The following is a 9,125-nucleotide window of genomic DNA, read 5'->3' as shown; positions in this document are numbered from 1 at the left end:
AAATTGAACCCAGGGCTCCAGTGCTGTGAGGCAGCAATCCTAACCACTGCGCTGCTGCCCTGCCTCAAATTCTAATTGTTAATATATAACAGTTCTGAAAAATCATGTCCATATACGCTTTACAGTGAACTTCTTCCATATGTAGGTCCACATCGCAGCATCTGGTGTATCAAGCTGCTTGATGTCTTTTAGGGCTTCTGTTTTTATATTATGATTTACAGTTATGGAAAATGAATTTGTATTCTAAGGGTTATAGTGAAAAGCATCTTTTGTACTCTTGAGACGCAGTAAATTACATTGGACTGTATTTTCCAAGAGGGGAAACTGCCCACTTCATGGCATTCATGAAATGTACTGGTAGTTTGCCATTTGCCACCTGCAAAATCAGAGTGGTATGGTGTGAAAAGTTCTCATTGAAAAATGTTAGGAAACTTTAGAGAGATATGTAACCAAAGGTAATGCTAATATCAATGGAAGATGTAGTGTTCTCTATAAACATGAAAAGGTCCTGGAGGACAATTAGGATATTAGTATTCAAAATTACTGTTTTTTAAGTTTGAAAATACTGTAACACTACAGGGTTCACATGGGTGCCCTTGCCACTGCCACATCAGGTCAGGGACTTGATCCCAGGCCTCCGGCATCACTCAACAGGGACCCAGCCTGTTGAGCTGAAGAGAGATCTCCCCTCAGCCCAGCGGCCCTGCTATTCACAGGGAAGGGCGGTGACGTCACCGCTCTGGTAAGCCGGCTTTCACACTCAATGGTGGCCGTAAGCGTTACAATACCTTCTCTACACATGAAACACATTAGAAAACCAAAATAATTTATTTTTGGTGTGTCTGGGTGTGTTACATTTGGGATGTGAAGCTTGCGCAGCTCCAATAACCTTGATGAGCAGAGGCAAATTTCTTTTGATCATGTGATTATGGAAGGCCTATTCAGGTTGATGGTCACATGACTGGGTCTGAAAACCTAGAGGTATAAAACATCTCTTTAAATCTCTGTAATTGTGGGTTTTAAACAATACAAACAGATGTTTTTAATTCAAGCATTAGTTGCATTCAGTGTTTTTATATTATTTGATGTTGAAAAGAAGATTAACAGTTCTGAATAAGACCTATTTTGTGGTTGCCACCTGGTCTCATAATTTCCAGCTCTTTTTGGATCAGAACAGGCTTTTAAAGTTGAAAAACAGTGTGAAACCTGAGCATAATTACCATGTGGGATCTGAGAATACAATAGTAATATGTTTTAAATAAAAACATCTTATTTTGTTTCATTTTTAATCGATGCAAATTGGGATTCTACTTCAAACAAGACAAAGTATTAAATGAATAACTGCAAAAGATCAAGTAAAATTGAAAATAAAAATTACTTCAGATACTTTTAATTTATACTTACAGAGAACTGTTGTATTGTGATGTCCCACGTAGTAATTATGCAGTAATACGAGCTGATGTGAAGTTTTAGCTCGGTACCTTCTAAACCTTTTGAGAAGGTGGCAAAAGAGGACAAAGAAAAAAATCTTCAAGTCATATTTAATTATTAATATAATAATTACAGATACAACCATCCGAACAGTAAAACCAATATCACTTGTTTTCATGTCAAAAGGATTTACTGTCTTTCCTGGGACGAGTGTCAACTCAATGTGTCGTCTCAAAAGTGCGCCAACGCAGACAAACTAGCTAGCTGTGGCTCTGTGCACCTTCTGTGGCTTTCCTGAGGATCTCGTAATATGGAGATGACAGTAAGTGTCTGACTTTTAGTTGGGGGGGTTACTCAACTGGGGGCCTGCACCTTCCTTGACTTGGAGAAGGGGCTGTATGTGTTTACGTCTCAATCAGACTCAAGCTCCTTTCATGGGTTAGCTTTCTTTCAATTGCGAAAATGGGAGTTGGTGGTAACAGACGATGTTATGGAGAGTTTAAGTACAAAGCCCTTTTGAAAACTATCATTCAATGATAAATTGTTCAGCAGGATCCACCAACGCCAGCCCTTACTATTAGCCAGACAGGGAAATGTTGCCTAACATTACGAAATAGTATGCTTATAAGGGTGATCTTTTACAAGTAAGCCTTGAGGGTCTAGTAGTTGGCAGTAGAACGTGTGATGAATAAATGCGAGTGCTTCGATTTGGGGTGAAGATATTGTTTTGAATTTATTTTCCGTCGATGTTGCTATCAGCTGGCGAAATAATGTTGTCTGCTGGACTTGTGGTCGACTGGCTGCCTGCCTGTGGTTTGTTTTGCATACATAGCTCAAGGAATACACAAGTGAAACATTTGTAAGCCCAACAGTTGTTGTATTTGTTTTGGCTATTGTCTTGCGGCATTGTTGCGTCCTGTGTTGTTGTGTTTTGCGAGGTGAGTAACTGGCCTGACAACAATGTGCGTGTGGGTGTTTGGTTGGGGGGTGGGATCGGGCCTGTAGCAGGAGGGGTGAACTCAAAGAATAATGAATTGTGCTTATGTAACAGCTTTAGTATCAAGCATCCCAAAGGATCTCAAAATGCTTTACATATTGGGACGGATTTACTTCTTCCTCCATTGGAGTGCCGCACCCTCCTGGCTGACATGTCATTGTCAGTTGATGGCAACCATTGTGCAACAACAGCCTCATTTTACAGCAGATTAGGTTGGGAAGTGAGATGTTTTCATCAGCTGGATTAAGGGGAAACTTTAGATAGGTCACATGTGCAGGGACAACCAGGACAGTGGGGTTAACACCTCTATCACAGGATTCTAGATAAATAACAGCATAGCCTGTACATTTCCATTTCTATAAGCATGTGGAAGTGCTCTAGACAGGGATTCTGAGGGATTTGGTTGACAATACAAGTTCCAGTTGAGCTCACAGAGTGGAAATGCTGATGCCTAACATGCTGATGTTCCAGTTTTGCATGCGAGATACGCCTGGACTCTTCTTCTTCCCCCTTTGATGGAATGGGAAGCCACAAAAGTATTTCATTTTTCACTAGCTAAACGTTTAATTAAAAACAAATCTGCCATAAAAAATTGGCCCAAACGTGGAATTGAGACATCCACACTGACATTCTGTAAATATCCAGAAGCAGGCAAATATGAATCCTGCTGCAGGAAATGAGAAGAGGTTCAATATCTCTTCTCTGGAAAAAAAGCCAGAGGTCATAGTGCAAGGAGATTGTGTTGTTTTCTGAAACTAATCACTCTATTGTCCCACTGAAGGCAAAAGAAATCTATGAACTAAATGTGCACTCTATCAAGGACCCCTTGTGACTTATGAATTTGCAGGTCTTGGATGTTTTTGAAATGAAAGCATGGACAAAAGCCCTAGAGAAATTGAGCAGTTGTGGTGAAGTGAGTGAACACAGGAGCTCGAACTTTAGATGTTCAGCAGAGACAGAGTTAAGGAGTCAGACATATAGATTCCTTGCTGGAAAGGCAAAGGAACCTCACTCAACACACAGCCATTGATAACACCTCAACATTGTGCTGTCAGGTCCCTGCTTTCCACTTTGATAGACCAGACGAACCAGAGAGAGTCAGCTGGCAAAGAATTAGAGATCTTAGATAACTGTAATTCGTTTTTCATATTTTTACAAATGTTTTTCATTATTTTTTTATTAAATGCAGATGCTTAAATCCCACCACATGAATCCTCTGTAAAGGTCAAAATGATAGTGAGACAGAGAGAGAAGAAAGGTTGGAACGTGTTTAGGGCTTGAGATAAATAGATGTTACAGGTCTCACTGGAAGGTGTTTATTTTGGATAGATTAGGACAATGTGTTAATCTTGCCTTCAGAGGTCCGTGGAAGAGCAGTTTAAGTTCATGTGCTCAGAATGTCAATTAAGGTATAAGGACCGAAGCAATATAACCACGTCCTCCAAAGTCCACCCCCCATCCACGTTGTGAAATGAGTAGTGTCAACTTTAAAAGGTAAAGGAAAAATCTTGATCTGTCTCGGTGATCATTAAGGCTTGTTAGGATTACTGCATCCTCCATACTTAGGAAATACAGCTCTGGTAAAAAGTAAATTGCAAAAAATTTGACAACAGATATTTCTCGTGTGTGTAAGAAAATGTGTTGTTGTTGTTGTTTGGCCTACTGTGCTTATCTGGCTGTCAATGGCTTAATGATGTGGGAATCTCATCAAAACTCCTTTTGAATTCTCCCACATTATGATTCACCAGTTTGTTCCCCACACTTAGAATTCTGTGTGTAAATATTTGTTTCCTACTCTTGGTCCTAAATTTAGCTGCACTTCATTTCCATTTGGTCCACCTAAAACAGGTCCCTATGCTAAATTTACAGTAAAGATCTCCATTGACTTTGTCAGCCTGTCATACAATTTTACATGCTTCTGTCAAATCACATCTGCTCTAATGCATGATTATTTTTAACTATGGTTCTGTGAAATATTTTTTTCCAGAACCAAGTATAACCACTTCCCTGTGCTGTCAGCTGCTCTTCTCCAGCTTGTTGAGATTCACTCAAGGAGACAATGTCATCCAAGAATTTTCTGATAGGTCTTGGCCACATTTTAATACTTTATTTTGTGTGTTTCAACTGTAGAAAGCTGATTCCACTATAGAAATGGTCATACAAAATTTTGGTTTCAATTCGTTTTTAAACTACCAGATGACCAAGATTGGCCCAATGGCATCCTTTGTATGTTCTTATCTTCTTGTGCTCTTAGAAAATTCTGTCAAAGACTACCTCCTTAATAAATGCAATGATATAACTTGCGAAGCTGCCTTTAAATGATTTTCAGTGTATTGAGAATCATCTCTGTTTAGTGTCTTTCAAGTTAGCTTTGCACAAATCTGGTCCTTGATGGACGCAGTCATGAATGGTTTCACAACCTTCCATATAATCAACATTATTTCAAGGAATGAAGCAAAGTTAGCTCAGTTCAAGAATTTCAAAGCCTAAGTAGAAACAGAGACTGAGGCCTCTCTAGACCTCTAGGGCTAGAGTTTTTCATGCCTTTTTCAACTACGATCACCTTGACTGGAATGAGTAGGGCTTTACCGATGAGGGCTTTGCACTGTGGCAAAGGAAGAACAAGGGCACTTTTCTATCCTGAAGCCAAAGACAGCAGGCCTTGGATTAGCAGAACAAAACACCTGATCTGCCAAATCCACCCAGGGTCTACTGCACATGCTGTGAAGCTTCTATGTGATTTCTAGGTAGGCTATCATCATAAATAGGGTAGTACTGATGAAGTCCCATTTTATAACAGGAAGGAAACCTACTGCTGAGAACGAACCTGACAGGTGTCCACAGTCATTGACTGAAACTGTCATATCTAAACTGAAAGTAGTCTTATAAACAGGGTGCTGACTCCTAGCAAGTGCTGAAGAGAACTAAAACACCTATTGAGTGGTGTTTCATTTAAAAGTTACTTACAGTACACATCACAGTTCTACAAAAGCACTTTTATTGCTGCTGTCTAGGAAAAGACGCTGCTGTCTGGTAGCTGAGACAAGCACGTAATTATTGCTGGCTTTGATTTTGAGATGGCCTGATGTATGAGAGCCCAGGGATTCTCACTGAAATTTATGCTGCTATAGTAGTAAACCACCTTCTCTAGGGTAGACATTGAGGGAGTAGTGGGGTGTGCATGCCAGGAAAAACCAAAGTACAGCTTCCAGAACGAGACAAGTAAAAAAACAATTATATCATTATTATTTTTTTTCCAGCTGGGAGCCTGTAATCCTTAAATTGGAGAGGCCTGTTCCTTTGCTGGCATCTCGGTGGATATGTTATTCATGAAAATCAAGAAAAAAGTGCCAACAGCAAATGCCAATATAAGCAAGCTGTCCAATACAGACGATTAGACACCATTGTGAGAGCCTGTTTCAGATGTTGCTTAGATGGTGGTTTAGGCTCCCCTTGAAGAAGTGGGGTGAGTTAGGACAAGAAGACCCTCAAAATCAACAGTTCTTATATAATGCAATAGTAATTAGGATATTTGCATGGCCCACTCCGTTGAGTGGATGCCATTCATTCGGCTGTGTATTTTTCATTGAATATCATGTATTTGGACTTAGCAAAGTCAAGTGGGACGCAGGTTTGTATGGGTTTATCTGGGTGCTCCCACTTCCTTGTAGTTTAGACCAAATAGAGAATTCTGTGTAAATGCCCTGCACTTACAAACATGATAGATTTCAATTGGCTGTTGAGAAGTCTGCAACAGGTGGATTTTCCTCAAAGGCATATTTTTTATAACTTTATATATTTAGTCACGTAAGACTTCTTTGAATTGGAAACAGTTCCTGTCATTTAAAAAAAAAACCAATCAAATCTCAGCTCCAGTCTTTTCAGCTCCAATCATTATTATTCAGTCTGTAACAGTGTGGTTTGTGCAGTTTATATCAATGGCAAGAATCTTCTGTTTGAAGTAAAGTGTGTAACAGGTGCATGTACTGTATGCTGCGCTTAAAACTGTGATCCAATAGAATGATGATATAGCTTTTATTTTTCGCAGTCTGCCCTGTCACATAGCAGAACTTCCTGTGAATTAGAAAAAGTAATAATTCTGTTACATTCGTGCTCAGTGTAACTGTAAGTGTGGCCTTGCTTTTCTAAGACACTTGGTATCTTTATTGCAGATTAGTCCATGGTGCTCTTTTCCTTGTATAAACAGGTTACAGAGGGACTCACAGACAACGGGAGGTCAGATGGTAGGAGATTGAGAGATTCATGGCTGAAGACAAACAGGGGAACTTTAAATAACACTGAGACAGGAAACAGGGTGACCCAGAGGAGTGTTCTATGCAGAAAGACTGGAAGCAACAGTAAATCACCAGAGAAGCTCATTCCCGGCTGGAAATACTATTAATCTGTGTCAGTATCCAACACAGCAAATTGTTTTGGCATTTCGGATATGAACATACATTTTATTTGAAAAATACGTTTATTCTCAATGGTTTGTGGAATGTTTTATGACATTTTCAACAGATAATTGAAATATTATATTCAACAAAATTCATATTTTGCATACAACACATATAATAGTAAACTGCAAATAAGAAAATCAACAGTTCCTGAGTATCTTTTCTTTTCATATAAACAACAGCTTTTATACTATTTTTCTTAATATGCTTTTCCCCACTGTCATATACACAGGTACAAACATTATAAAACAAGCACAGATTTTAAAATGTATTTAAAATGATCGGCATCATATAAGTGTTTTAACATCATAAAAACCATGGTTTATGAAATCAGCAAAACAGTGAATGCTTCCAATCTAGAAAAACTAAAAGCTTCTGGCTTTCTGTTTACTGTGGTTTAACTTTACAATGGAAGGAATGTTTAAGATCCTGCTTATTAAATTCTACAGCAAACTGTCTTCTATTGTTTTCTGCATGAAAAAATGTTTCTTAGAAATGGGGTCCTGCTTGGGCTGGGATCAAAGAGGTTTTTTTAAAAAGAAGAAAGTCAGACTGTCCATAATAAGATGAAATATAACCAGGGATGAGCTGAGGTCAATGGGACTTGATTTATTGAAGAAGAGACAACAGACCAGGGTACTGCAAGACATGCAAAGGATATTGTGGCAAGATTTTAGAGATAAGAGCAGAATAACACCATGAGCTTCTTTTGTTCTCCGTTGTCTTTTCAGGGAAAACCTCAGCAACAATATTAATGTTTTGTAATCCACTGTAAAAAGAACCATATTTAACTGATCAAAAATGGACAGAAAATGATTCATAGTCTCAGACTGGTGTATATATGATTTTGTTCTAGCCTTTAATGGCTTGACTAGGCAGTTATAAATAAGCACGACTTGTGAAGAAAGCATAAGTAATTGGGATTAAAACCATGTACAGTAATGCTTTTATTATTTCAAGTGTTGTTCTGTTAACGTTTATCTAAATGAATAGTTTTGATAAGGACAACATTTTTATTGTCAAGTGTTTGTTGTCAACTGAGAAACATAGTATAGGACCTTGATTAGCTGACTCAATTACAGTACACTCTAACCAGGAGATTAACAAATCTGGAAGTGTAATTACTAGTTCTAACAATTGGACTCAACAATTAATAATAACTATTATTCACTTTTTGGATTACATAGGGACTGTGACATTCTCCACATTACTCCCCTACACCAGGTAGGCCCGAATGAGTTTATCATTGCAAATGATTCTTAAAGGACCATTATTTGTTACGAATATAAGGCAGTAGATAGAGAGACTGAAAAGACAGAATAACCAAAGAGAATATAAAATCACACTGATTTGTTCCCACTGTTTCCGATAAAGCTCCATTTTGTTTCCTCTCGAGTTATTTACAGCAACAGCAACCTTTGAAATCAGTGGCTTTGTACTGAACTACTCATTTCAAAGACAAGCTGATGTCAGAATGCATTTTGGAGTGATAAAGGGCAACTGTTCTGCAAACATTCTTGGCCACACTGCACTTGGTACCATATTGGAGTAGCAAACCTGTGTGAAGAATGTTCACATAGCATCTTCAAGACCCCTGGCCTGTGGGGTATAGAGCAGAAATTGACATTACACTCTTATACAACTTCAGAGAGAGGTGTCATTTTAGTTTAAATAAAATGGGCTACAGGCTATTTCTGATCTGAAATAAAAAAAGCACATTACATTTTCAAATGTCTTTGTACTGTACATCCTTTATGAGTTACACAAAAATATTTGTACACAAAATATGAGAATAGGTCCTGAGTGTAAAGAAGCACAATAAGCCCACTCTAACAGGAAATGAAAAACGGTCTACTGTGTTCAGAGTACAATTAGACTGCTCACAGAATAAAAGGCACAACAGAGAGAACCCCAACCCCTTGCTGAGAAAATGGAGAGATTGTTGAGATACTGTATATAAAAATGACTAGAATATTAAATGTATCCTATTGAAGTCAAGGAACATCAAAGGATAATCCATGCTATTGAAGAAGAGTGTCCATCATCAATGATCAATTAGAACAATTTGTAACAAAACTATGTTAGCTAAATGCCAAATGATGGGTAAAAACTGTTATTCTTTTATGACAGAGAAGTAACATTGAATTTGTTGAGATTAGTGTCTTTATCTACAGTTTCGTGCAAAAATATTCAGATACCCTTGCATAGTTTTCAAATTGACTTTAAAGCTTTTAGTCATG

This window comes from Atractosteus spatula, chromosome 21, assembly GCF_055471065.1.
Source record: "Atractosteus spatula isolate fAtrSpa1 chromosome 21, fAtrSpa1.hap1, whole genome shotgun sequence".
NCBI classification, from domain to species: Eukaryota; Metazoa; Chordata; class Actinopteri; order Semionotiformes; family Lepisosteidae; genus Atractosteus; species Atractosteus spatula.
The sequence above is the reverse complement of the archived record's forward strand: the minus strand, read 5'-3'. Positions refer to the sequence as shown.